The sequence below is a fragment of the Bos mutus genome, chromosome 5 (genome assembly GCF_027580195.1).
Source record: "Bos mutus isolate GX-2022 chromosome 5, NWIPB_WYAK_1.1, whole genome shotgun sequence".
NCBI classification, from domain to species: domain Eukaryota; kingdom Metazoa; phylum Chordata; class Mammalia; order Artiodactyla; family Bovidae; genus Bos; species Bos mutus.
The window spans coordinates 57,163,750-57,170,476 of record NC_091621.1 but is presented as its reverse complement, the minus strand read 5'-3'; the positions used below and the strand labels follow the sequence as shown (position 1 = coordinate 57,170,476).

General features: G+C 36.9%; 1 long non-coding RNA gene across 1 annotated transcript; it reads right to left on the bottom strand.

Annotated features, from left to right (window-relative positions):
- Positions 1-291: 291 nt before the first annotated feature.
- On the bottom strand, positions 292-6,391 carry LOC138987837 (uncharacterized). Its single transcript, XR_011464126.1, has 3 exons — positions 6,227-6,391; positions 5,429-5,514; positions 292-585 (listed from the first exon to the last, which is right to left on the bottom strand). It is a non-coding gene; the product is annotated as an uncharacterized lncRNA (long non-coding RNA).
- Positions 6,392-6,727: the final 336 nt, after the last annotated feature.

Below are 6,727 nucleotides of genomic sequence, written 5' to 3'. Positions count from 1 at the left end.
TTTGTAAATTAATGACATTCCTTTTCTTCTTACACTAATTAAATTTGTATTTATCTTGCTTTTGTTTTGTTATTCTGTTGCTCTGAGGCTGTGTGAACCACTCAATCTGTGTTATATTTTTTACAAGGGAAAAGAACAAGATACCTGCTTGAGCATCATTTTCTAAAATTACCGACAATAATCAGACACTTCTTTGAGTTTTTTGGTTATTTAAGACCAAGAAAAGAATTTGAAAGTAGGATAAACCATGTAAATAGAAGTGCAAACAAAATGCTTGGTCAAAAATTTAAGTGTAATTTTACAAATTTAGTTTATTTTCTTTTTTGTCACAAAAAAAGGAAGCACTGTGATAAAATTTTCTTTCATTTAAAGAATTTGATTATTTCAATAATATAAGCCCTCAGGACTGAAAAACTATGTGAAATGTTTGAAATTTAAGCACAACATGATGGTTCACTGCGGGTAGCCATTCCCCTCTCCAGGGGGATCTTCCTGCCCCAGGGATCAAACCTGGGTCTCTTGCATTGCAGGCAGATTGTTTGCCATCTGAGTCACCAGGGAATGATTAAGCAGAGAGGAGATAACCTAGAAAATGAAGCATATACAACAATTCAGCCAGTTGAACAGACATTTTGTTTATTGCTGGACTATTTTAATCGCAAATTTTCGGCTTCTAAAACTAGAGATTTCACTTATTTGTTTATTTACTTAGCTTTTTCTTTACAAAAATATTTGAAGTTAATGACAACTAAGTACCACACACTAGGCAACTTAAAACAACAGAAATTTACTTTCTCACAGTTCTGAAAGCTAAGCGTCTGAAATCACAGTGTCCATCCTGTTCCCTCTGACTGATCTAGAGAATATTTCCTTGCCTCTTCTAGCTTCTGATGGCTGCCAGCAGTCCTTGGCATGTCTTTGTATCACCATAATTTCAATCTTCTCTTTTGTCTTTATAGGACCCTTTTCCCTGTGTCTCTATATGTCTCCATGTCCACATTCTCTCTTCTTAAAAGGACACCAGTCATTGAATTAAGGCCTGTCCTAATCCATATAAATTAATCTTGATAACATCTGCAAAAACCCTATTTTCAAATAAGGTCATATTCACAGATACAGGAAGTTAAGACTTCAACATACCTTTTTTGGAGCACACAATTCAATAATATTGCCCAAAGTCTTAACTTGCTTCTTATTAGATTTTCTAAATAGTTTTATCTTTTTAGCTTAAAGCTCACATCATGATCAACTTTCTGGTAGTTAGAAAATTTTCAGCCTTAGAGGAGCCCTCAGAAACATAGGTAGGTAAATAAATAGATGTTTTTTTGTTCCATCTCTCAGTTGTATCTGACTCTTTGCAGCCCCATGGATGGCAGCATGCCAGGCTTCCCTGTCCTTCACCATCTCCTGGATAGACAGATAGATGGATAGATAGGTACCTATACCATTCTACATTATACTTACTAAATGACAGACACTGTTTAAGTACATTTATGTGTGTGTATATGTATATATATATTTCATTTAATTTTCACAAAGCCTTTATCTGTTTATTACTATTACTACTCCATCTTCTTATAGGAGGTAACTGAGTATTATGAACTGAACTAAATCAATTTAATTGTTCAAAATCATTATACTGTTTTAGGTAGTTATAGTTAGATATTGGATAATCAACTGTGCTGCAGGTGGCATGAATTATAATGAACTCAAGTCTCCAAGTGAATTTGCCTCACATTTAACAGCAAGAAAGTACAAAAATAACCATACCACCTGTTCTGTATACTTGATGAAATTCCAGCTCTCTATTATTTTAAGTACTCTGACAGCACATATCATGAAAGGTTCATTCCAGGCAAAAGCAATGTTATTAAAGTAGCAGAGTAGCAGAAGTCAGCTAACCTAATTGAAGTCAAGTGAAAAAATACTCCAGTAAGTAGTTAACCTAATACCATCAGAATTCTTCTGAACCTAGACATCATCCTGACAAAAACAAAAGTCAACACACATAAGAACAAGACAGGGACTTAACGTAAATTTGCCCAAGGTATGCAAAAATCATTTAATGGAGATTTTTAAACTACCAAGCTATAGTACCTATTGCAGAAATAAAAATACAGCGAATATGGAAAAATAGTTTTAAAAAATAGCTTTATTTGTAATAGTCACAATCTGGGGAAAAACACAAAATGCCTATCGAAAGGTAAATAAACAGCATGTGGTAAACTATATGCATACAATGGAATTCTCTTATAGGTAAAAAGGAAACAAACTTTGATATAACCAAAATATGGATGAATGTCAAGTTCATTATGTTTGGTGAAAAAAGCAATACAAGACTGCATACTTTATTATACATTTATATAAAATTCCAGGAGTTACAAAGTAATCTATAATGGCAAAAAGCAGATCAATGATTGCCTGTCATGGTCATAGAATGGGACCAAGGTGAAATGAGAGATGAAATTGCCAAGGGGCATGCAGGTACTTTTGTGGGGGGCAAGCAGTTTTGCTAGTCTGACTGTGATGATGGTTTTAAATATATAGACATAAGTACATGTGTCGAAGCTCATCAAACAGTACTCTTTAATAAGTCATTTTACTATATGTAAAAAAAAAAAACCTCAGTGAGTTCTTAAGAAATGTAATTATTGTGAGTGTTGTCTCAAAACCTGAGAAGAAAGGATCCCCAAGGGAGCAGAGGAAGAAGATGAAATCCTGCAACTTCATTTCAGATTGAACTCAAGATGCACCTGAAGAGGCATAATCCTTCCCCCACCAACCTGGATCTTATCCCTGTGAGTTAAGAAATTGCCTTCTTTTGCCTCAGCCATTTGGGACAGGTATTCTATTACTTGTAATAGAGAAAATCCTACCTGCAACAGAAATATTGTCTGCCACTCAGTTCTAGCAAAGATGAATAAAAATGTTTATGCTAAATCTAATTTAAAATTTAATTATTTTCAGGGATTGGGCTTCCCTGGTTGCTCAGTGGTAAAGAATCCACATGCCAATGCAGGAGATGTGGGTTCAATCTGTGGGATTGGAAAATCCCCTGGAGAAGGAAATGGCAATCTATTCCAGTATTCTTGCCTGGGAAATCTCATGGACATAGGAGTCTGGCAGACTACAATCCATGGGGTCGCAAAAAAATTGGACTGACTTACCAAGTAAACAATATCAACAAAATTTCAATGATTAATGTGTCATGTATCTGTTTATCATTTACTAATTGTAAACATTTAGCCCAAGTAAATAGTTCTGTCAAAGGTTTAGATTATCTTTGGGGATTTGTTTATTCTCCAGTAGGTTCCAACCAATGTTCACCACTGGATTTTGAGATGAGTCCCATGATGTGAATCTCCTTTTGCCTAGGAAAAGAGGACTTGTGTCTAAGAAGGTTTAGATTTTAATACCCTGGGTCTCAGTATAAAGTAATTCCTACATGACAACAGTTGGCAGTTTTACCTTGAGAAAATAAAAGATTTTCCTCAAGGTCCAAATGCCACTTCTTCTGTGAAGCTTTTATCTTTTCAACCTTCCCTTCCTACTCTCAAGAGAATGCAAATTCCCCTTAATAGTGATATTTATTTTCCTTTCTTCTCCTCAGACTCTGTATTTTTCCCTAAAGGCTTAGTTATTTAGCAAGGCAGAAACTGAAGAGGAACAAAAGAGCCCTCTTGATGAGGGTGAAAGAGGAGAGTGAAAAAGTTAGCTTAAAACTCAACATTCAAAAAGCGATGCCAAAAATGGCATCCAGTCCCATCACTTCATGGCAAATAGAAGAGAAAAAGGTGAAAGAAGTTAGAATTTATTTTATTGGGCTCCAAAATCACTGCAGAGGGTGACTGCAGCCGTGAAATTTAATGATTACTCCTTGGAAGGAAAGCTATGACAGACCTAACAGTGTATTAAAAAGCAAAAACATCACTTTGCTGACAAAGGTCTGTCTAGTCAAAGCTATGGTTTTTCCGATAGTCATGTATGGATGTGAGAGTTGAATCATAAAGAAGGCTGACCATAAAGAAGGTAGTCATGTAGGATATGAGAGTTGGATCATAAAGAAGAACCATAAAAAAGCCAAAGAACTGAAGCTTTTGAATTGTGGTGCTGGAGAAGACTGTTGAGAGTCCCTTGGACTGCATGGAGGTCAAACCAGTCAACCTTAAGGTAAATCAACACTGAATATTCATTGGAAGTACTGATGCTGAAACTGAAGCTCTGATACTTTGGCCACCTGATGCGAAGAGCTGACTCATCGGAAAAGACTCTGATGCTGGGAAAGATTGAGGGCAAAACAAGAAGAGGATGGCAGAGGATGAGGTGGTTAGTTAGATAGCATCACCAGCTCAATTGGACATGAGTTTGAGCAAACTCTGGGAGACAGTGAAGGACAGGGAAGCCTGGCTTGCTGCAGTCCATGGGGTTGCAAAGAGTTGGACATGACTTAGTGACTGAACACACAAGGATCAATTTATTTTTTAATTTCTTTTTCTTTGGAGGGTAATTGCTTCACAATGTTGTGTTGATTTCTGCTGAACAAAAACATGAATCAGCCATAAGTATGCATGGGTCTCCTCCCTGTTGAGCTTCCCTCCCACACCCCCATCCCACCTCTCAAGGTCAGCCTTGACCACAGAGCACTGGCTGAAATCCCTGTTATACAATTTCCCACTAACAATCTGTTTTACACATGGTAATGTATATATGCCAATATTACCCTCTCAATTCTTCCCACCCTCTCCTTCCCCTGCTGTGTCCACAAGTCCATTCTCAATGTGTGCCTGTCCTGAAAATAGGTTCATCAGTACCATTTTTTCTAGATTCTATATATATTCTTTGATATACGATATTTATTTTTCTCTGACTTCCTTCACTCTGTATAATAGGTGTAGGTTCATCCATCTAGTTCAGTTGACTCAAACTTGTTCATTTTTTTTTATGGCTGTGTAATATTCAGTGTATATATGTACCACGACTTCTTTATCCGTTCATCTGTTGATAGACATTAAGGTTGCTTCCGTGTCTTGGCTATTGTAAACAGTACTATAATCAACATTGGGGTACATGTATCTTTTTTAATTTGTTTTTTGCAGGGTGAATGCCCAGTAGTGAGATCGCTGGGTTAAATGTACACTGAAGATAATATTATTTTCTAGGGCTCCTATAACAAAATACCACAGACTGATGACTCAAACAACAGAAATGTATTTTTTCACAGATCTGGGAGCTAGAATTCTGAGATGGAAATGTCAGGGTGTTTGGTTTCTTCCAGGGCCTCTCTCCTTGGTGTGTGGCTGGACAGCTTCTCGCTGTTTTCTTGTACAGTCATCCTTCTGTCTGTGTTGTGTTCTAATCTCTACTTTGAAACACTCCTAGTCATATTACACTAGGGCCCATCCCAAGAACCCCATCTTAGCTTAATTACCTCCTTAAATGCCTTATCTCCAAATTCAGTCATATTCTGAGGTCTTGGAGCTTCAACATATGAATTTTGGAAGGAGATAGTTCAGTCTATAACAGAGATAATAATCCATATTTTCTGCTCCTTATTCTTCTCTTATAAACTGAAAGCTCTGAGAGAATGAACTTCAAATAAATAAATATTTTGAACTTATAATGAAACCAGGCAGGCATATTTGCTTTGGAATTAAATAATCAAGTTATTAAAAATAATCATGTCAGGTTGAAGTGCCTGAACAAATGTATCTTATAAACCACACTCCATTACACATGTCAAAGTCATTTGATTGAACTAAATTATAAATGTTTACCTTTATATTTTCCCACATAATAAATTATCAACTTGATCAAATAAAGTATCCCAACAGAGAATGTCCTCATCTGGTACACCTCCTCACTCAAGTACTTAACCAAATATATCCATATTCCTCAGGGTTTCCCTGGTAGCTCAGATGGTAAAGAATGTGCCTGCAGTGTAAGAGAACTGTGTTTGATCCCTGGGTCGGGAAGATCCCCTGGAGAACGGAATGGCAAAGCACTCCAGTATTCTTGCCTGGGGAATCCCATGGACAGACCATGGGGTCTCAAAGAGACGGACGTGACTGAGTGAATAACACTTTCACTTTCATATATAGTCCCCAGTGTTTGTGTGTTTGCTTTATTCTGCTTCATGTGCAATCAGGACATTATGCCATCTGATATTCCTCTTAGCTTTATGACCTTCCCCTTTGCAATATGCAATAGGAACCTCCTTTGAACTTACCTTTTAGGGTTTTCTTTGCTGTTTCCCAGTTGCCCTCTGATTCCCACTCTTCTCCAAGAGGGAGAACATGTCTTTGTCTCCTATTTATATAAGAGGATAATCAGTGAAAGATTCCTGCTAGGCCATTGCCATTTCTGCCATTGAGAAAATTTAGTAACTGCTGGAGTATGATGACACAATGTATGTGGACAGTCTCTTCCTGAAACTGTGCACCGGATATTCTCTGACTCATATTACGCTCAGATCTGTCAGCCTATCATTTTCTGACTGACCTATGTCAAACTGTACTGAGGCTCGAGTTCTCAGAGGTATTCATAGGACAATCTCAGCATGTGTCTCAAGACTAAGAATGTTTTCTAAAATATCTCAATGCTGTAGCAAAAAGCATGGATAGAAGATAAAAGATTAGGAGTGATAAAATAACTCCCATAAATTATTTTTTCTCTGGGATCAAGATTGCAAGATTAAGCTGTTAGTTTTTCTTTGCCACTCACTGTCTGA